Source organism: Triturus cristatus, chromosome 11 (assembly GCF_964204655.1).
Source record: "Triturus cristatus chromosome 11, aTriCri1.1, whole genome shotgun sequence".
NCBI classification, from domain to species: Eukaryota; Metazoa; Chordata; class Amphibia; order Caudata; family Salamandridae; genus Triturus; species Triturus cristatus.
The window spans coordinates 525,674,970-525,698,052 of NC_140594.1; the positions used below are offsets into that span (position 1 = coordinate 525,674,970).

A 23,083-nucleotide genomic window follows, 5' to 3' on the forward strand; every position below is an offset into this window, starting at 1 on the left:
GCCAGGTCCTCTTTTTAAACTTCGTGCAACATTAAAATGGTCAGCTGCTGTAAAGTTTTGTTTTTAATAAATAACCTTTCTCCTTTTCACAATGTTGTGACGTTCAGAGGAATGTGCGTGATCCTGGTCCCACGCTGTAAATCTCCTGTGTCCCCAGGCACGTCGCACCCCTTTTGTGCCTGCTGTGCTGCATGAATGAGGAAGGCAGCGCTACGGCCAGGGGACGCCTTAAAACAATTAACTTCTTTTCAACGTGTCCTGCTAGACGAAAGGGAAACGTGAGCATGCATGCGTATGGTTACTAGAATCTCTTAACCAATTTGAGTTTTGGCATGTATTTTCCAGTAAGGAAAAGTTTATGGACAGACATGAAAACTAGCATTTGCAATGCAATAGGTCTCGCATTTACGCGAGTTTGAGCTATTGACATTGCAAATATCAGTGTCTTTTATTTTTGTTTACAAAACATAAACAAAAGGCATTGTCATTACAATGCCAATAGCTTAAACTCGCGTAAATGCGAGACCTATTACATTGCAAATGCTTGTTTTAAAAGCTGAAGTTCACGTGGGTGGCATTAAAAAGTCATGCAATCAAATATAATAGTAGAGTTTTCCATGAAATTACCCTCACCAGAAATGTTTATTGTAAACGTTTTGTAATGAAATCTGCATTTTTTTTTTGTTTTTGCATGAATTTTCGCCTCACTGCTGACATTGTGGAAAAGTAACAAAATTAAATGGACAATTGTGGTTCCTTTGTCAAGTTCACTCATCAGAATTTTAATTGTGCACATCCCTCCTCAGGGTAAGACACTGGCACATTGGTGTGAGCACCGTGAGACTATAACATGCGCTTCAGAATGGATCCAAAGGTCAGCTGACGTCAGAGGTTTAATCTAGTCCTGCAGGGGAGGGGTCCAGGACACCAGGGAGGGCCCCATTTTGTGGACAGCCAAGCAGTGTCCATTAGAACATGGTATATATAACCGGAAAATGACTGGCCTGCAGCCAGTTTAAGAATATGTCAGAAAGCTGAAAAAGATATTTTGAGCACTTCAGTCTTTCACTTCCTGACTTCTAACTTCGGAAGTTTGTCTACATTTCTGGCATCGGTAACATTGGGGATGAGGCCAAATGAAACATTGCATTCATTTTATTTTTATATTTACAAAACTGCTGCTGCAACTATTAACAACGTGAAGCGCTTCGTACCGCACTTCTGCCATTTCTAAGCGCTATTTATAACAGGTGGTATTGTCACCCCTATGAATCTTACTCAATTTGCAGCTCTAAAAAGGGTAGAAAGCTGAGCTGGTTTTGCTCTTATTCAAACTCGCAACCTGTAAACCCCAAAAAGATGTCAGCAGCGAGAGTTTAACTATTTGAGTCATCTTGCAGAACCCGAGGACCAGGGCGAGGTGACTAATTGAGAAAGCAGTGTATCCCTTCAAAATGTATAATAAATCATGTGTAGACAGTAAGGGCAAATATTGCCTAAAGGGTTTACAAAATAGGAATACAGATGTTTTAGTTAAAGTAAAATTTAACTGCTCCAGATGTTCCACATAAGGCTGTGCGGCTCATTTCGGGGACACACAGATTTGACGTTGCACTGCCTGTCCTTTGATTTATTTAGAAATCGCGCCCACTGCTCCTTGGGCAGCCCAGGGGATGGCTCCGAATTTTATCTAGATTTTGAAAGTCCCAGAGTAGGGAATCACAGAGTTCTCGCGAGAAGCGTGTTGGTGCCATTAGCAGGCGATCACCTCACGTATGTGCTGAATTTGACCGACTGTACATTACGGTGAGGCATCTAAAGTATTAAGCATGTATGAGGGGATCAAGTGGACAAAGACGCAAGTGCCAATGTCCGTCGCCCGACAACTCTAAGATAGTCGTGGGCACCGCAGTGACGTTAAAATGTCTCACAAGGACTCTCGCCTCATCTCCTTGGCCCTCGTGAAAACCGAAACACGTGAAGGTTCAATATCGGGACTGTGAAAGCGGTGTTGTATCAGCTCTCCGAGCTATACATCAGAATGCGGGGGCACAACAGTATAGAAACTTATTGATCTACCGAATTGGCTTATGATTCCACAGTTCAGTGGAATCATAAGCCAATTTGCGGAGTTGAAGAACCCAGAAAATGAATCGTAGCCTTTAGCCACGACCAAGGGACACCGTGGGCAGAAGTAGAATGACCATTCACTTTTACGATTAATGACCGATGTGCCGAGTTGTATTAAAGTATACCACTGGTCGTTTAATGCTTTTTCACTGCAGGTTCTTAGATTGTTTCTTAGTAGCTCCTGGAAAGGTAAAATGCGCGTCTATAAAGCTGTGTGTGTTTGGGAGGTGGGTGGGGGGGTCATCTCTGCTGCAACTATTCCTTCCCAGGCACCGCGTGTTTATACAATCATTGCTTGAAATGGAAATAAAAAGCGAGTACTTACTAACTGCAGGTATCATGTATTGCCCAGAGAGGTGCGTATTCGAAGTAGAAGAGGTGGGCATGGGCACATATGCACGTGGAAGGTGACAGCAAAGAACAATGTGTCGGAGCTACAATGAGAATACACTTCCTGCTAGTGTTGCCTTTCAAAATAAAGGCGGCAGCCTGAGTTCGGAGCCGTGGGTTTTCTTTCCTAGTCTAGCAGGCATCGCCACTGCCACCTCATCTCTGGTGATGTCACAACGGTGACGCTACCACCATTCGTCAGCTCGGAGCCAAGCAATAAAAAGATACTCTATGGAGCTTCTGTGTTCTTTGTGCTCACTTTTCTTTCGTTCCTCTCCTCTTGAAATTCAGCCAAATATGCCCCTCTCTCGTCTATTTCTGCTTACTCCTTACCAGTCTGCGCATGAGACGCTCGTTTGTTTCTCTCTGTCTGTTCTTGTTTTTAGAACTCTGTCCACCTATCTATCACATGAACGCGAAAAAGTATGTCTACAATACGTGATATGTCGTAGAACTACAGAAGTAAGCATACTTCTATATAATAAACATTACTATGTAAACACAACAAAACTAGTATTTGCCAGCTCAAGAACAGTACACAACATCACCAAATATCACTTAAATACCACAGCAGCACCTCCAGTGTGTAACGCGGTTCCCAACCTGCAAACCCTGTTTTAAACTGGAGGAGAATGCGAAAGCAACTCTAGATTGCACGTGCCTCCTTGGATTGGAAAAAGAACAGCAGTTTCCGGATTGAGGGAAAAAAACATCCGGCCTTCTTACTCAACAAACACATTTTGAAGGTACGAAAAAACAGCTGGGGATCTTGTCCAGTTGCCTAAATAATTCATCACCAAAGAAAAGAACAAACTGAAAAAATTATAATGCGTATGACTAGTAACAGCCTTTATTTCACGTATGAAAGCCTGGTCACTGGCGACGACCTTTGACCCGAACCTCGAGTTCACTGCGCGGTGACCAATCAATACTGAACAGGTAATAAAATGAATTCATGCAACATGTTCGTTTTGTCGTACCTTCTTCGCAACAAACATCCTAAAACCGCTTAACATTCTACGATATGAAACCTTATTTGCGCGCTGCACTTAAAGCCTCACTTACCAGTGTCCATGGCAACCCCCTCCACTAATGCAATATTAATATGGCTTTAAAAATTCACCCCCTCGGGAACGCTGCCAAGAAGAGCAGCCAACGGTTGATCCTGGAGTGAATGAACGAAACAGCAACCCAGGAATCCGGTTCTCGGCTGTCAGACCGGAAGGGGACAAACCTATCAGCTCCAAGCCCGCCCCCTCCCTTCACCATGTTATCTGTGGTGTGTGAAACGAAGAAGCCAAGCAGTCAGTGTAGGACTGAACTTGACTCCGAGCGAACCGTCGCTCCTTGCAATCCATGTCAGCTTTAGCATTCAGCAGTTCAAATGCAGAAAATAACGTTGCAATCTGAAACAAGCGCTCGCAATTACGTTGTTTTTCCTCTTTCCTCTTTTAGAGCCGTCCCAGTTGGACTGGCTCGCGAGCCGTCCCAGTTGGACTGACTCGCCTGACTGGTTTCTTATCTTTATGGGGCCATGTGTTTGGCCCCATAAAGATAAGAAAACCTTTTAAGCCAGCAGTAAGTCGGGGCAGCCAGTCCAACTGGGACGGCTCTAAAAGCGAAAAGTGTACGTCACAAGACGCTCCTTTCCAATGGCTGGCCACCGTTTAGCATAAACGGTGACGCCAGCCAATGGAAAGGAGGGGCGGGGCTTAAAGCCCACTAGAAAAATCTAACCAAAACGTTAAATCTCGCCAGCGAGACTGCGCATGTCTGCGCAGTCTTACACCAGGCGAGACCTAAAAACAGAACTTTACCAGCAAATGTTTGTGGTTGGCTTAGCTACAGCAGCTGATCCACGACATAAGACTTAATTTCTTTAGAGAAATGCAATGTGTTTTTACACCTATACCTGGACCTGGGCTATGCGTTTCCGCTGGCGCCGGAAATTACGTCACTATGTGCGCCGGGGCACATGTATGAACAATGCTGCAACTTGAGATCTTCGTCGAGGTTTCTTGTATCAGGCACTATGGCGATTCCCTGCGCCGTTTATTTCTGCCACATTCAAGAGTTTCAGCACTGCATAGGAAGATTTAATCGGCGGACAAAGAGCGGATTGTTTGCTCCAGGCAATAGGAGTATGCTTTCCTTCCGTTTGGAGATTATCACAGTTTAAAAGGCATCCGACAAAAAAAATATATATATTTCTGTTACAAAGCTAAGGGTCTGAAATGTATCCTTCTGAGTAAAGGTCGTCCACTTTATGTGATTTTTGTGGCAGTGGAGTTAGATTTACAGAGGATTAATAGGCAGATCTCTGACTTTAAACTGTTCCGAAAAATTTAAAATATTTATAAGTAATTGTACTTTTTTTGCTTCAGTATGTTTCTTTCCTTATATTGTACAGCTTATTTTTAGTCCGTTGCTAGGACATTGTTTATCCAATGAATATCGACTATCAAGGAAGTCACCTTAACCAGAGAAAAATAAAGCCCCTCGTCATGTTTTAAGAGTCTGCTATGATTCTCAAGTAGAACCGTATATGAAATCACCTGTATTCATTGTTAACACAGCCTTTCTGCTTTTGTTTACTTTAATTGTTGTTTTGGGGTCATTAATGATGTCACAGAACACATTTAAAAATGTCTTATTCTTACATGATAGAACGTTTAAAGTATTTATAAGGGGATTTTCCTAACTTTTGTACCAGCAGGGAGATTATAATACCGGTCATGCTGTACAACACTGGCCAGGTGGCAACCCTAGCAATAATCACAAAACGTACCAAGAGACATTCCTCTACCAACATTCTCGGTGGCTATTATTTTCACAAAATATCCTTACCCTTTCTTTAAATTCTTTAATCTGCCGATCACCACAAGCATTGTCACATAAATGACTACCAATATTGTGTGATTGAAAGTCCGAGTTATGCATACTGAGATTGAAAGCCTTAACTGGATTTTACATGACATTAATTGCAGCAGGCGCATTAACCCATTGAGTTCCCAAACACACCCTTTCGAACAGTATATCAAATAAAATCTGTACAGTGAGGGATAACTCAGTGGATTAAGTGCCACAGCTTTGGGAGCAGTCTGAATTCATATGTGGTGAACACAGCCTTTCACCTTTCCAATATTACTTTACAGCGCTACTCTACTCTGTGCTACTCCACTCCACACAATTCCACTCAGCGCTACTCTACTCCAAAACACTTTACTCTAATCCACTCCACACAATGATGCTCTCCTTCACTCTGTGGCCCCCTACTCAGCACCACTACACAGTGCCACTCCGCACCACTCTTCACAGTGCCGCCCTGCGCCACTCTACACAGTACCACCCTGCGCCACTCTACACAGTACCGCCCTGCGCCACTCTACACAGTACCGCCCTGCGCCACTCTACACAGTGCCACCCTGGGCCACTCAGTAGAGTGCAGCCCTGCGCCAATCTACACAGCGCCGCTCTGCGCCACTCTACATAGCGCCGCTCTGCGCAGCGCCGCACTACACAATGTCACTTTGCACCACTCTACACAATGCCACTCTGTGCCACGCTACACAATGCCACTCAGCACCACGCTACACAATGCCACTCTGCGCCACGCTACACAATGCCACTCTGCGCCATGCTACAAAATACCACTCTACACAATGCCACTCTACACAATACCACTCCGCGCTACTCTACACAATGCCACTCAGCGCCACTCTACACAATGCCACTCTGCGCCACTCTACCTAATGCCACTCTGCGCCACTCTTCCTAATGCCACTCTGCGCCACTCTACACAATGCCACTCTGCGCCACTCTACACAATGCCACTCAGCGCAACTCTACATAATGCCACTCAGCGCCATACTACACAATGCCACTCTACTCCACGTCACTCTATCCCGTTCTACTCTGCGCCACTACACCAGAGTGTACTCCACTCTATCTCACTCTACCCCACTCCACACAATGCAACTCTACAGCACTCTATGCCATACCACTCTACTCCCCTTTTTGTCACACCACTCTACTCTACACCACTCCATCCCACTCCACTTAGCAGCACTCTATGCCACTTCACTCTACGCCACACCACTCTATTACATCCCACTCCAGTCTGCTGCAATCTATACCATTTCACTCTGTTAGTTCAATCCACTTTACTCTACTCCTCCCCATTCTATGTCACTCCACTTTGCTCCACATCACACAGTGCCACTCTACGTCATGCCACTCCACACCACTCAGCACTCTCTGGTACTGTATGCCACTTCACTCGACGTCACTCCACTCTACTCTATGCAACTCCACTGTATGGCACTCTGTTCCACACCTCTCTACTCCACCCCACTCTATGTCACACTGCTCTGCTCCTCACCACTTAATGGTGCTCTCCGCCACTCCTCTCTCTGCCACTCTACGTCATGCCACTCCACACCACTCTATGCCACTCTACTCTGTGTCACTCTACAGTACTCTACCCTTTGCCACTCCACTAACTTTTAGCCATGCTGAACAGCAGCCACCTTGCTGTAAACATGGCTAAAGGACATTGGCAAAGACAATAGCTCTCACGTAGGCGCAACCTATTGGTTTTATTGTGACCCCAAACCGATTCAATATTTGGAAGGGACATATTGGAAGCATCCCTTTCCAAATATCGAGTTGGTTTGTGATGTATCAATGTTTTGCAACCCTAATCTGTTTGCAAAACATGTAGACATTTTGAGCCCTAGATTTGGGGTGGTAACTGGTTTGTAAAAGGGAAGGGGTCCAAATGACACTTACCGCATTGTTAATGTAAATTCAGCAAAACACAAACCTCTGTTTTCACATCTCAAAGTGAAACCAGGGACCATTCTCCTCCCCCCAGGAACAATGGAATGCTGCCATTTTGCGTGGGGCACCCCTGCAGCCTAATTTCTCGATTTAAGCCCCCTTTTCTACAGAATCTCTCCTTTTTATAAGTGCCCTTTGAAGCCCATACTGTTCTATTCTGTTCTGTTCTTCTCTTCCTACAAGGAGCCGATCAAGCCTGTTTCCTTTCACCTGTAAGGCGCCTTGCAGTATTTCTTTAAATTTAAGAGCACTGTTTGAATCTTGTTTTTGCATGAAAGTGGTTTCCAGATAAGGATTCTCTGAAGTCTCCTCTTGTATTGGTGTGGCCAACTCAATATAGCTTTCAGAAGCAAATACTATCTGTATGCCCTCTGACAGCTGTGCTCCTTTCTCTCAAGCCCCTACCTGCACAGAGCCTTGGTGGCTGCTTCTCAGCAGTGATTCATGGGGTTCAGAATTCAAGATTCCCAAATCCATGTAAAAGTATGTCATCCTTAATCGTTCGTTCTTTTTTTTGCATTGAACAACTTGTAGTTCTGATTCCATAATGGGATGAACAGGACTACACATGTAGAACGTAAAGCAGAATCTTGGACTGGATGCACTACTCTGACCTGCACCTGGTAAGGAGGGTCAGCACAGAGGCCTGGTGGGATTTTTGGCAGCATGAGTGGGGTACCACATGGGGGGGTGGTTATGCAGGAATACTGCGCTCCAAGACACAGAAAACTCTTGTGATACATATACTGTGCAGTGCCAGAGGAGCATCAAGGGAAGAAGGAAGAAGATTGGATCCTGCGGCTAGGCTTAAATTAAACTGGGCTTGGCCTGAGAGCAGAAGAAACATGTATTAATAGAAGCAAAAGTGGGGGCGTGGCCAGCGCCAGTAGAAGATGGCGGATTATCCCTAACTCTCCCGAGTCGCGGGAGAGAACGGCCGACACAGCGCGTTTCCGAGCCGACGCTCGGACCTCAAAGATCGAGCTTTCCCGGCGGAAATGAAGCTGCACACCTTGCTATAACTGAGGAAAGCGGCAGCAGCATGTAAGGGGCGTTTTTTCTTGTCAAACTCGTCTGAGCTGTCTCGTCACAGTAGCGGCCGCCATTTTAACCCACATTCTGTGAGGAATTTTACTTCATACCGCTTATGGGGAGTCTTCTACATACTATGCCTCTGTCTTGCATACCAGCTGACTGACAAATACTTAATATTAATTTATTGAAACCCACAACTTCCCTCTGCCTGGTTTCCTGCATAATAATTGCGCTTCACCTGTTATAGCGAAATTCACTTCCTCATGCAGCTTGCTCTTATCGATGCTAAGAATGTTTCTACAGTCTTCAGGAAGCTCATAATTGACTTTCTTTTCCCTGCTCACAAGGGCTTTGCTGCCATCTACTGCCCAAGTGCCTCTGTGCGTCAGAGTTTAATTCTTCTTTTAAACTGAGACTGTTTCTTTTTCAAAGGCTTGCTTTTTGCATTGTTAATCTTCCAGTTATTGGGGGGATATGGCTAAGTGCCCAATGAGTATGGCAGCGTTGGAATGTAGTCCCCCGAACCAGCGCGACGAGCTTGCGCTCACGGGCTGCTTGATATGTAGCTAGCCAGAGAAATGCTCCGCTGAAACATCGTGCATCTTCAAGAAACTCCATTTGTCGCTTCTCAAGACAGCAAAACGCTGATTTTGTACGGTGTTAACACCTTTATGTGGAGTGTGTTTTCTCATTCATATTTGCACCCATGGATGAACTTATGGATCTTGTCTTCGATTTTTTATGTCTTCAAGCATCTCTTTTTGTATAATGTTTGATTGGAAGGATACCTAATGAGGGGAGATGTCTTACAGGGACACAACTGTGTTTCCTCTCATACATTTGTTATCTCTTTCTTCTTTTGCATGACCATGCTTGTTTTTGCCTCAACTCAGCTCTGCTTCGTCTTGTGGTGACTTCATTCTGTCGTTCACGTTCGCCTGCCTTCCTTGGATTCAGGTCCCCTGCATTCTCAGCATTGACCTACTGCTTTCCTTTTATTGACTCTCAGACCCCTCATGGGAAAACTCCGGAATTTAGAGCTGGCTGCTTCTTCTCAGTTGCCTGTGGACTCGGACTCAGATTCTCCTCCTCGGGACATGGTGGACGCCGTGACATCAAAGTCAGATTTAATATGAGACGCCATACCAAAAGCACGCAACAAAGGGAAACTGCCGTCCTCTCTAGATTCCTCTAAGCGCCTGAAGAAAGACCCACCATCCCCGGGGAGTAATTCCTCATCCGCTTCCATGGATCTCATTTTGGAAGAACTTTGTGCTTTCAAACCCTTTATGGAAGCAACCACAAAGAACATGCAGGCTATGCAGGAAAAATGGTCGACTCTGGAGTCACGTGTTCAAACTTTGGAAACCTCTACAGACTCTTTGCAATCCTCTTGTTCCCACATACCGTCAATGGAGGCGGAGATTCTTCTGCTCAAACGTCAGACAGAGGATTTGGAAAATAGAAATCGTAGGAACAACCTACGCCTTTATGGTCTTCCAGAACTTACAGAAGGGCCAAACCCCACCGTCTTCTTCCAATCCTTTCTTGCCAAAATTTTAGATGCTCTGGCCTTAACTTCCGTCAACATCCAAAGGGCTCATCGTCTTGGTCCAAAGGTCGCTAGTAAGCCTAGAGGTGTCATTATGCTAATCCTACAATTCACTGACCTATTACAGGTCCTTTCAGCTGCCAAGCTCAAGAAGCAAATTGTGTGGGAAGGTCACCGCCTCTATCTTTCGCAAGATGTCTCCAAGGCCACTGCAGATCGTAGGAAGAAGTTCTTGGACATGCGACCTCAACTACGGGCCCTGAATGCTAGATATGGTTTACTACATCCTTGTCTCTTCAAGGTCACATATAAGGACAGAACAACCACATATGAAGACCCCGCAGCCTTGCAGGCGTTTCTCCAACGGCAACCCCCAGATGTTATGGATACTTCCAGGCCTGGTTCACCAGTCCTACTATTTTTTCTTGGAACTTGTTGTGTTATGATCCTGTTGTCTTTTCATTAATGCTGATGTTGTGAATTCCCTATTGTCTCTTCTTCCAGCAGCCGTATCACTCTCATGTATCTCCTCTGTAGTTCAATTGTAGTTTATTGTTTCTTGTTTCCCTATGACGTGTCTTCCCCTTTATTTGTATATTTCTCTTGTTTTTACAGATATCTTCTTCCTCCCTTCTACCCCGATGTGCCATGCTGTTTTCTATATGCTGCGTTCTTGGACTCATGGTATTTGAGGTTCGATGTTTGTTCTGGATGTTGTCGTCGCTGTCTCCTGGCGCCATCACCCCATTCTTGTTCTTGAGTTTTTCGTTCTGTAAGTATGTTTTTCAGTCGTTCGTTTCGAATATGTACTGTCTTTTTGTTGGTTTTTGTTTCTGTCCTTTCTCCTACATTTGATCTCTTACCATTTGCTCTTTCCTCTCTCTTTTCATTTTCTTTCACCTCACATTTCCCCTTTTTTGCTGCTTCCTTACCTTGGATTCAGTATTATATTCATAGTGGTTCCTTCCTTCTTCCCTTTCCTTTTCTTCCTCTTTGCTTTCTTTCCTTCTGCCCTCTCTCCTTCATCAATCTGTTACAATTCTCTCAGTTTTCTCAAGTTATTTTCTCTGTAATAATGAGCATGTTGCTGTTAGCTGTTTTTCTTTGCTATTCCATTCCGTGTTACATCATGGAACTTTAAGGGTTTAAACAACCCCATTAAAAGGCAAAGGGTTTTATCACATTTAGCGAGACTTAAGTCTGATGTTGCCCTCCTTCAGGAGACTCATCTCTCTGAAACGGAGGCTCTGAAACTCAAGCGTTATTGGGTGGGTCATGTTTTTTGCTCCCCCACAGTTTCTAAGAAAAATGGTGTTGTGATTTTATTACATAAAAAGTTAAAAGTTTCCTCAATTTCTCATGAATGTGATGTCGATGGTCGATGGGTTATTGTTACACTGCTCATAGATAAGATTCCTATCACTCTTTTTAATGTATATGCCCCAACTGGGATTGACAGGTTATTATGGCCCTCTATTTCCACTAAGCTCTCCTCCTTTTCTGGAGATTATATACTTCTCGGGGGAGATTGTAACCAAGTTGTTGATCCCTTCCTCGATCGGCATTCCAAGGTTAAATTTATCCCCTCTAGAATGCACTCTCAATTTGTTAACACCTTTCAAAATAATGCCTTGGTAGATATCTGGAGATTGTGTAATCCTGATCTTCGGGAGTACAGTTTTTACTCTCCTCCGCATCAATCACAATCCCGCATTGATCATATCTTCCTTAGTAAATCCCTATCCCAGCACGCCATACGCTCTGATATTGGTTCCATCCTAATCTCGGACCATGCTCCAATTCATGTGGACCTTGACCTAATTCCTTTTTCCTCTTACTCTGGCAGATGGCGTTTCAATAATGCTTTGCTTCTGGAACCTACTTTCTGTTCTGAATTTACTGCCTTTGCCACTGAATTGTTCCTTCTCAATCATACCCCTGATTCCTCTTTTGTTACTGTTTGGGATTCTTTTAAAGCAGCCTCTAGGGGTTTTATTATTAATTTTGTAGCCCGACAAAAGAAACTTCGAGAAGCCAAGTCCGAACGCATTTTAGCTAGTATTAAGAATTTAGAACTTGATTATCACGCCTCTAATTCTGAGATTTCTCTTACAAAGCTTATTGACGCGAACATTTCCTTCAATAGGTTTACAACTGATGCCGCTTCTAACCTTTTGCTAAAATGTAATTCCAGGTATTATGGGGGTAAAAACAAAATGGGGAGACTTTTGGCCAATTACTTAAAGATAAGAAAGGAGCGTACAAAGATTGAGTCCATTAAGACTTCCACTGGGAACACTTACTTTAAAGATAAGGACATTATTTGTGAGTTTGCTAAATTTTATGATAATCTTTATACCCCCGAGCACATCCCGGAGTCTACGGACCTTCTTTCATATTTTCATTCGCTTCCCCCTCCCCCGGCCTCTTCCGTTGATTTTGCTGCCCTAGAACAGGACATTTCGCTCTCTGAAATTTCCCATGCTATTTCTAAATTACGACACGGTAAGTCTCCAGGCCCTGATGGGTTCACTATTGAATTCTACAGCCACTTTGCCTCTCTACTTCTCCCTAAACTGTTACTATTATTCCAATCCTTCCTTGCAGCGGGTTCTTCCAGCGGCTCCTTCCAACAGGCTCTAATCTGTTTAATCCCCAAAGAAGATAAGGATCATTCGTTGTGCAAATATTACAGACCAATTTCCCTGGTCAATACGGATTACAAAATTCTGGCTAAAATTCTGGCTTTGCGCATGGATCCCCTTTTACCCGACCTCATTGTCCCTGAACAATCAGGCTTTGTTAAGGGCCGTCTCTCTTCTGATAATTCCCGTGTTTTTCTTAATATACTTAGCAAGGCTCCCTCACTGTCACTTCCCTTCGCGGCTATTTCTTTAGACGCGGAGAAAGCCTTCGACAGGATTGGATGGGATTTTATGTTTCAGACCTTACGCTGGATCGGCTTTTCTTCCAAATTCATCTCTATTATTTCTTTACTGTATTCTAATCCGCAAGCTTCCATTTTTGTCAACGGGTTGACCTCGGATTATTTCTCGCTGCACAGAGGAGTGCGACAAGGTTGTCCTTTATCCCCCCTACTTTTTGTTTTAGCCTTGGAACCCTTTCTAACCAAAATTCGTCTGGACAACAGTATTTCTGGATTTAAATTTGATTCGCGTCAGGTTAAACTCTCCGTCTATGCTGACGATATTCTTTTTTACTGCTCTGATCCTGTTTCCTCTATTCCCTCTTTTCTCCAGCAGGTATCTTCCTTCTCTGCGGTTTCTGGTTATCGCCTAAATGCTGATAAATGTGAGATTCTACATCTAAACCCTATTTGTCAAAAACATCTTTTTTCCCAAACGGGTTTCTCATGGCAACCGTCTAAGATCAAATATTTGGGTGTTTGGTTTGCTCCTCTCTTGTCTGATACGCTCAAATTTAATTTTGATTATGTCTTCAAGAAAATGGACACAGCTATTCAACATTGGCACCCGCTCTTTCTGTCCTGGTGGGGTCGGCTCAATTCTATAAAAATGATGTTATCCCCTCTTCTTCTCTATACCATTTCCATGCTTCCAGTGTACATTCCAGTTTCCTTCTTTAAACAGATTGATTCCTTGTTGCTGACATTCTTATGGAATGGCAAGCGTTCTCGGATAGCTTTGGCTTCATTGCGCAAAGATAAGGCCCAGTCTGGTGTACGCTTTCCGGATTTTAGAGAATACCACCGAGCTTTCTCTTTGAAACAATCGACCCGTTGGTTCTCTTCTGATCTTCCGCTTTATCCGCCTGTCTGGCTAAGTATGGAATCTTCCTTCCTGTCCCCCTTTACTTTTCGCGAATTCTTATCCTTCACGTCTTCTTTAATTCGCTTTCGCACACCTGTTATTTCTCATTCCCGTACTCTCCTTCTCCCTTACCTAATATCATCTTATCCCTCCCTTCTTTCTATTCACGAACAACCGATATGGCATAATTCTCTTTTTAGAATTCGTAATCGTACCATATTCTGGAAGACATGGCAATCTAGAGGATTGTGTTGGATCTCTCAATTAATTTCCCAAGATATTCCTCTCTCATTCCAGGAACTTCAATCCTCTTTCTCCCTGCCCTCTTCTGCTCGATTGCAATACAACACCCTTCTCCCAGTCCTGATCCTATATCTTCGCTCCTTGGAACCTTCTACCGATATTCCTTTGGCCCGCAAAGCTACTTCTCTATTATTGAATGCGTCTCCCTCAGCCTCTGCTATTTATAACTCTTTCCGATACGCCACTGACAGACTAAAGTCTAAAATCGAGAATGCGATCTTTCTCAGGACTGGCCAATACCTTTCTGGGACAAAATATGGACTAAGCTTCATAAAACCTCTAGAGCTGCTAATACTACCCAAACCTTATATTTTATTTATAACAGAACTGTATGTACTCCACATGCTTTATCCCGTTTTTCGTCTGACATAACTTCTATTTGTTGGTCCTGTTCCTGTCCCGTTGCTGATCTCAAACACATGCTGTTTGAATGCCCTCCTATCTCCAAGTTCTGGCACCTAGTTTGGACGCAAATACAAAAAATATTCCAACTTCAAATTCCCTTCTCCCCTTTACAAGTTTTTCTAGGTTCCCTATCACCGTCTCTTCCGCAATCTCCTTCCCATTATTTACTACTTGACCTCCTAGTTGCTGTGGCTTTCCATACCATTACTTCTAATTGGAAGCAGGCTGCAAATGTTTCCTATCAATCTTGGTGGAATGCAGTCTGCTTCCATCACCGCCTAGACACCAATTACGTATATCCCGTCTCCCTAGCAATTAAACGCGATCTGATTTGGCTCCCTTTGGATTCTTATCTCTCCTCCTTTGCTCTAGCACATGCCTCTCCAGACCCTGACATAGTTGAGGTACGCAAGCCGCCATGATTTTCTTGTTTCCTTAATGCCTTTTTACTATGATATTGCGTTCTACTACATTATACAGTATTTTTCATTCCTATACGTAGGTTCTGTTCATATAAACCTCATGCTTGTTATTTTCGCTTTTATTGAGAATTTTTATTGAAATGCTTATTTTTTGTATATGCTTACCATGATGATTATACCCCCTCTCCCCTCCCTTCTCCTTCCCTTCTTATTTCTTTAATAAACTCAAACTTAAAAAAAAAAAAATAGAAGCAAAAGTGAGACGTTTATTAGGTGAGAATGACTACTTTAAAATGTAAGTGAAACTCAACATTTATAACCAGGCCACGTAACCCTCTGCACTTAATTCTCTGACGCTTTGTTTTCCATCTCTCACTTGCATAGCTCAAAAGTATGTTTGCGTTTACCAAATGTGATAGCTTTAAAAACTTTACTGCATGGTAGCACAGTTATGAGCTATGAGGCATACATGAAAATTAGTGTGCGGTTCAGCATTTGTAATGAGTACTGCTTTGACATATTCAAAGGCACCAACAAATGCAGAAACTCAAAAATATGTAATGGCTAATTTATAAATACGTAAGGTGACTTGCTTTATTTTCTGCTCTCACCATATTTGTTCTCTTAGTCTCGGATAGTATTCCTGTAGTACTAATTGCTTGAGAAACAAAGATTTCCTGAAAAAGTAAGCTGGTTAATGTATAGATTGTGGCTAATATGTATTTATGGTGCTAACCATCTGATTTTATTCACTGTTACGCATACTCCGTATAGATGTCAAATCAACATCCACAACCACTGCTTTTAGTTTTTTTATAGTATGTATACATATTGACATGTATGATGATAAAATTATGTATTGTTATATACAGACTGATTTGCAGCACCAGCTGAAGGATTCTAATGGGCCTTCCTGAGTACTAAATGCCCCAGTCCTGAAGAGAGTATTGCACAAGGATCAACTAGTAATGACCATTCAGCTGAAAGGTATTGTATTGTTTGCATAAAAATAGTAATATACATAATATTATTTTTTTGCCTTAAAACTACTTGGCATATGTTATCCCCCGAACAAATCACATTGGAAAAGGATTCCATCATTGCTGTTTTGTATTTGCTCTCTGCACTCTTCCAACCATATGTTTCCAAAGGATCAAGTCTTTCCTTGTCTCATGAAAAGGACTCAAACCATAAAACTGTGTTAGAATTAACTACAGTGATGGGACACTGTTCCCAGCTTCATATCAGACTATGCTTGGTAGACTGTGTAATCATGCAGTATGAAGGCTTCTATTTGCCATATAATACTGGGTGCCAGAACAGTTTCTTAACTTTTTTTTGACAGGCATGATGCAAGCACAGTACATCACATTTTCCCCAGTGCCCATCTTGAAGAAGCCATATCTTAAGATCTTAACTGTTTGTCCTCTGTTTACACAGGTGACATCTGTTGACCGCAATTGCTGGTACTGGGAAAGCATTCTATTTGGTTTCACTTTTCTACTTCTGTACTTTAGCCTGTCTCTCTTCCTTCTTGCCAAGATCTCTGCATTTCAAACTCCAAAAAGACAGCGTTTAAAGGTGCTACCATGTAAAACTAGGACGTCCCATGTGCAGAGCTAAGATCCCCTACTTGCCTCTTCACTTGAAAAATAGAACAAAAATGAAAGAGCACATTCGCTCATGGACATTTTTAGGTTGCAGCCTACCAATACATTGGATGATGGCATTTCCACATGCCACTCCACTCTACGCCACTTTATTAAAAACGAATACGCTCTACTCCACTGCACTCTGTGCCACTCCACTTTAAGCCACTGTGCGCTACTCCACTCTACTCAAAACCGATGCACCCTAAAACACTGTACCTATACTAACTATGTTTCAACACTACACTTTACGTCACTATACTCTACAACATTCTACTCTGCCACTGCACTCTACTTCACTGCCCGTTACGCCACTCTATTCTACTCTGTACCACTGTCCTCTAAATGACTACACTCTATGTCACTGCACTCTTTGCCACTGCACTCTATGCCACTGCACTCTACGCTACTGTACTCTACGCCACTGCAGTCTTCTCTGCTCTATGCCACTGCACTCTGCGCTACTCTACGCCACTGCACTCTACCCTGCACCACTTCACTCTATGCCACTCTGCACCACTCCACTCTAAACCATTGCACACCACACCTCTGCAATCTAACCTGCACCGCTCTACTTTATGCCACTGCACTGTACGCTACTGTAAGTCACTGCAGTCTACCCCAATGCACTCTACACCACATCACTCTACGCCAATGCACTCTACGCCAATCTACTCTGCACCACTGTACTTTCCACCACTTCCCTCTAGGCCACTCTACTACCTCCACTCTACAACACTACACTCTATGATGCTCTATCCCATTAAACTCTGCTCCACTCACACTGTACTCACTCTGTGCCTCTCCTCAGCACTCTACTATGTGCCATTCTGAGATACTACTCCACTGTACGACACTCCCTCTATGCCACTTTACTCCATTCTATTCTATTACACACTACTTCACTCCTCTATGACAATCTACTCCGCTGTATGATACTATACCCCTGGCACCGGAGGCAGGTTAGCCCAGCACCATGTGACTCTGGGCAATAGCTCGCTTAATCTTCCCGACGGCCCCCAGCGGCGGGACACCTCTCCGGAGGTAGCTGTGCGCTTTACAAATGCTGGTATTTCATTATACTCTACAACACTCTACTCAGCATCCTCTAGGTCACTCCACTCTACACCACTTCACAACGCTCTATGCTACTCCACTCTGACCCTGTGCTCCACTGAACTCTATTCTAATCCCTCCACAACACTGTACACCACTCCATAACACTGCACTCTACTCCACTTCATGGCACTCCATGCCACTCTCATTTACCCTACTAACTTTTAGCCATGCCGAACAACACCCACTTGGGTGTCTTACATTGCTAAAACATATTTGCAAAGCCAATAGGTCTTGCATAGGAGAGACATAGTGCCAATGCTTGTTTAGGAACATCAACATTCTGGCACATCACTCATCTAGTTCAGAGAGAGATTGTTTTTTTTTTGTTACCTACAATCCTATAAATGACTTAATTGTGCATGTGCTCCTTTTTGCACCTAGGACTCAAGCACACCCCAAGTGAAGTGCACATACTGTTAACTTATGAACCCCTATGCCCCTAACATCTTATCATACTGGCTGTAAATACATTTGCTGATACTTTTAAGGCAGGTCAGTCTAATAGAAGCAGGGTACTAATCTATGCTTTTGTTATCTTTTTTGTTGTTGTTTTTTTAGGGTTTACAAAACCTGTGTACAAGGGCCAACAGCTGGAAATCTCCAAACAGATCTATGAAGAAAAAGCTTGCCATAAAAAAATGCTGTCAGAGGAGAACTAAAGAAAATGCTAAATCTGAAAACATACAACAATGTTTCTTGTTTTCGTTGACTACTTTAATTTTTACATATCTTTAATATTGTCTTGTATTGGTATACTGGGTTCCTCTGGGTGAAGTATGTGTTTTAACTTAATAAAATTAAATATCAATATGTCATTCAAGTCCTTTTTATTTCAATCAACAAGTAATTATGTTAAAACATAGTATAATAAACTGTACCTCAAAGTCAAGACCCTATTGGTATGGCTGCACGTCACAAGATGCAATGCTGCGTTTAAATACAAATTATATGGCCTTTTGCTGGCATTTACTTTTCGCACAGGTTCATAACACTCTCCATCCTTTTACTGTGAAGATGCACAAAATTATATGCCGAAGATAAAGCTTTGATTGGTCTGATTACTGGTTATTTTTTTAAATAGCTGTATTGTACAAAGAAGGAACATTTGTTACACCCAACCACAATTGCAATTTTTAAAAGGAGGTGGTGCTTCTCCAAGTTATTACTTACAAGTTAGTTTTTCAAAATTCTTACTGATGGACCCTGGAGGGTCAAACTGTCAAACAGAGAATGTACTCCTGTCACAGAACTCTCAAGGTGACCCAACCCTCACTTAATATTTAGTCATTTGACAATGATCTTCAACTATCCAACCCTTTTCATGGAATCATTGAGATTCATCACACAGTTGTCATTAATTCTTTTAAAAGTATTCATAATAATTTAGCAGATGATAGAAAATAATAATGGAGTAATCCATGTGCATTCTGAACTTTTCATAAAATTATCATAGAGTAGTTCACACTCATTCATAAATTATCTTAATATAATACTCAAGTAATACACATCCACCTTGAAGTTGTCCTGAAATCATTCCGATGCTATTAAGACTCATCCTGAAGTTGTTCTGAAGTCCTCCTGGTGTAATTAAGACTTATCCTGAAGTTGTCCTAAAATCATTCAGGAGTAATTCACACTCATCCTAAAGTTGTCACTTAGTATTCCTGGAGTAGTAGGAGATCATCACACACTTTTAAATGAAGAAATCAGAACCTCATCCTGGGGTAGTTTCTCTGATGGCTCCAGGAGTCATCTCATTTAAATATTATGCCCTATAGGCATACTTCAGGATGGCTTGGGGTGACTTCCCCAGATAATTACAGGAATGGCTCAGCTGAAGTCATCGAATGGCTTCAGAACGACTCCAGGATGATCTTCCTTTTTTACTTGGGTATGCGTGCTGAGGCACCCGTTGGATGGAAACAGCTTGATGTATCAAATCTTGATGCTTCAACAAAGATGTGGACTTCATTAGCCGCTGCCATAAGCATAGTGGATTAATGTACTTTTTGGCTTCACCGGAAGTAAGCATCTGAAGCCGCAGAAACATCCCACACCCAGCTAATACTCAAATAATATTCTCCGTGCCCTCTCCTTACTTTAGCTGAAGGGCAACACTAGCGGCATTTGGGCTCGGTATAGGGTTGGCCAGGCAAACTGCTTCTAGGATATGGGTAGCGTGGAAGGGTGTTGTGTACTTGGATGTGGAAAGTTGGTGGCTCTGTCCACTTCTATCCACCTTTATTCAAGGTTTCCCTCGCAACCTGGCCTTGTATAAGCCATTTATCGTGCTCCTAACCTGATTTTGAAAAATCAAAGACAGGGACATACCAGTAAAACAGAGTTGGACTATAACTTTACAACAACAGAGGGGCACAGATTAATGCAATTGTCTGCTCTCACCACCATAGAAAACAGGTATTCATGAGGCATTAAGATGATTTGTATTTTTGTGGTAACAATATGGAAAGAATAAATGTAAGTATAACACACAGTATCTGTGTTATTTAAACAGCATTACGATGAAAGCTGCTAAGTGCTAATTTAACCTACACATTACACATGGAGAGATATTTATATCTGGACTTAACCAAACCTATTTAAATACTAGAACGTCATACATTTGCATAAATGTACTGGCTAAACATTGGAAAAATGGGACTGTACCAGTAAATCCTTGATGTTTCGTCAATCTTCTGAATTACTTTTCAATCAGGACATTTTGAGTGGATGTGTTCAATAGTGCCTCATGGCCAAGGCATTGTGTTCACTGGGGTTTCCTGGATATCATGTAGGCCACAAAGGTACATCAAGTACTGCAGAGTGGGCAACAAGGCCCCGAGGATGCTTGAATTACCTAAGGTGCTGCGGCAACATATGCTGAATGAATCAAACATTCACCCCCAGACAAGAGATCTGGGTTAAATCCATAATTCTTTTGCTCATTACCCCACCCCAGTTTGGACCCAGTCATATGCAAATCAGTCTTCACATTGTTCCTCAAGGGAACAGTCCAGCCCAAACTGCGAAGCCCGGTCCTCTCTAGACTGGAAACAAGCATCCTAGGACAGGTTTCGGGTTAACAGCCCTCATCAGCAAGACTAGCTGGAATCCAGTGGCACAGCGAACAACGGACCCACGTCTGGGCATACCCATCCCACTTAGGGCTAAAAGTGCTGCAGCAACAACTGATTGATGGAGTGCTGAATGAATCAAACATTCACCCCCCAGACAAGAGATCAGTGTTAAATGCATTGTTCTTTTGCTCTCTACGCCACCCCGGTTTGGACCCAACCACATGCAAATCAGTCTTGACCCTATTCCTCATGAGAACAGTCCAGCCTGAACTGCAAACAGGGTCCTCTTTGTACTGGAAACAAACATCCTGGGACCGGTTTCGGGGAACACACCTCATCAGCCAGGCTAGCTAGAATCCAGATGCATATTGAGCAAGGGACCCACGTCTGGGCATACCCATCCCACTTAGGTCAAAAAGTGCTGCAGCAACAATGAAGGACGGAATGGTGACTGAATCAAACATTCAACCCCAGTCAAGAGATCCGGGTAAATTCATTTTTATTTTGCTCACTACGCCACCCCAGTGTGGGCCCAGCCATATGCATATCAGTCTTGACCCTGTTCCTTATGGGAACAATCCAGTCCAAACTGCTAAGCCGGTCGTCTCTGAACTGGAAACTAGTATCTTGGGAACAGTTTCAGGTCTAACACCCCTCATCAGACAAGCTAGCTTAAATCCAGTAGCACAGCAAGCAAGAGACCCATGTCTGGGCATACACATCCCACTTAGGGCGAAAAGTGCTGTGGCAACAAATGATGGACGGAATGCTGAATGCATCAATCATTCACCCCCTGTCAAGAGATCTGGGTTAAATTCATTGTTCTTTTACTCACTACCCCACCCCAGTTTGGACCCAGCCATATGCAAAGCAGTCTTGACGCTGTTCCTTATGGGAACTGTCCAGCCTGAACTGCCAAGCGGGGTCCTCTCTGGACCGGAAACAAGAAAATATGGATTTATTCCCAGATCTCTGTATTGGGGTGAATGTTTGACATGACACGGAAGTCAAGCTGGCCTGGCTGATGAGGGATAAAACCCCAAAACCAGTATCAGGATGCTTGTTTCCGGTCCAGAGAGGACCTGTTCTGGCAGTTTGGGCTGGACTGTTGCCATGAGGAGCAGGGTCAAGGCTGATTTGCATAATTCTGGGTTTAAACTGGAATAGCATGGGTAGCAAAAATAAAATTATGGATTTAGGCCCAGATCTCTGTACTGGGGTGAATATTTGACATTTGCCAGTTGCAGCTACCAAGGCTTGTTGGTGCTCCCAGCAGACACCGACCACCTATTCACAAACATCTGATGCGGGACAGCTTGTGCACAGTCCTGGTCATCCTCAGCATCACCTGGTCCTCACAGCTTCAGTGACAAGGTCACAGTCGCCTCTTCAGAACCTCCTGACATTGGTGGGCATTGCGTCTCCGTGCTTCCCGGTCAGTCCTGAGAGGCATAGACTCTGTCCCCTCTGCTTGCAGGTTCTTCAATTCCTGAATACACTCTTGGACTCCGCTGGACTCCTTCACAATTTTCTCCAGAGGCATCTTTGTCGAAGTCATACATTGATGTCTACAGCAGGTTCCAACGTCACTTCACCCCTGTGCACTTGACTTCCCAGGTGTTGGTGACCTGGTTTCTGGTGCATCCATGGGTGGGGTGACTCTCCAACCTCCTGTCTTCCAAATGGTTTCTTCAGGGTGTTCCAGGAACAATCCTTTTTCTTCCAAGCTGCATGTACAACTTCCCCGTTGGCTTCTATTGGTCATGCGGCTGTGTTTCTACTCCGCAAACAGCTTCCGTGGGGTTCCTGGCTACTTACCTTGGGTGGTTCCTTGTGTCCCCAGCTCCTCTAATTCTCCTAGTCCAAATCATCTTCTCCTTTGCAGTTTACATTCCACTTTCTTAGTATATGGTCTGGTCTTCTCATGGAGACCACTGTATTTTGTGCTACTTACCAGATTGGACTTTTGAAGCACACATTGGACAACTGAACACACACAGATTTTACATTCAGTGCAAGCACTTGCACACGTGTAAACACCACAAACCTGGAGATTCATATTATTGCGGGTACATCAGGGTATACCTATGTTACATTCAATGAGGGAGACACTGTGCCAACTGCATAGAAATAACATTTATACACCAATGCTGATATGCATTTTGCACCAACAGAAAAGATTTTGAAGGCAGGACAGACTGGTGTGGTGAGCTGCAAATTCTGTATTATTCCAGGTCAGTTCTATTCACTTCGCATAATTAGCACCTCCATTGTTTGGTCTGTAATCAACACATAAATAGATTTTTTCCCCCTTTTTTCTTTTCATCTTAGTTATGTTTTAGCCCAACTGCCATATGTTCTACTGTTA

General features: G+C 43.3%; 1 protein-coding gene and 1 long non-coding RNA gene across 2 annotated transcripts in view; one reads left to right on the forward strand and one right to left on the reverse strand.

The window, feature by feature from the left end:
• Positions 1-23,083, reverse strand: part of LOC146784513 (zinc metalloproteinase-disintegrin-like berythractivase) — a 2,362,040-nt gene that overhangs the window by 222,770 nt on the left and 2,116,187 nt on the right. The gene's annotated exons all lie outside the window — the stretch shown is intronic.
• Positions 4,523-18,402, forward strand: LOC146784514 (uncharacterized). Its single transcript, XR_014970432.1, has 4 exons — positions 4,523-4,661; positions 10,565-10,721; positions 15,743-15,857; positions 18,197-18,402. It is a non-coding gene; the product is annotated as an uncharacterized LOC146784514 (long non-coding RNA).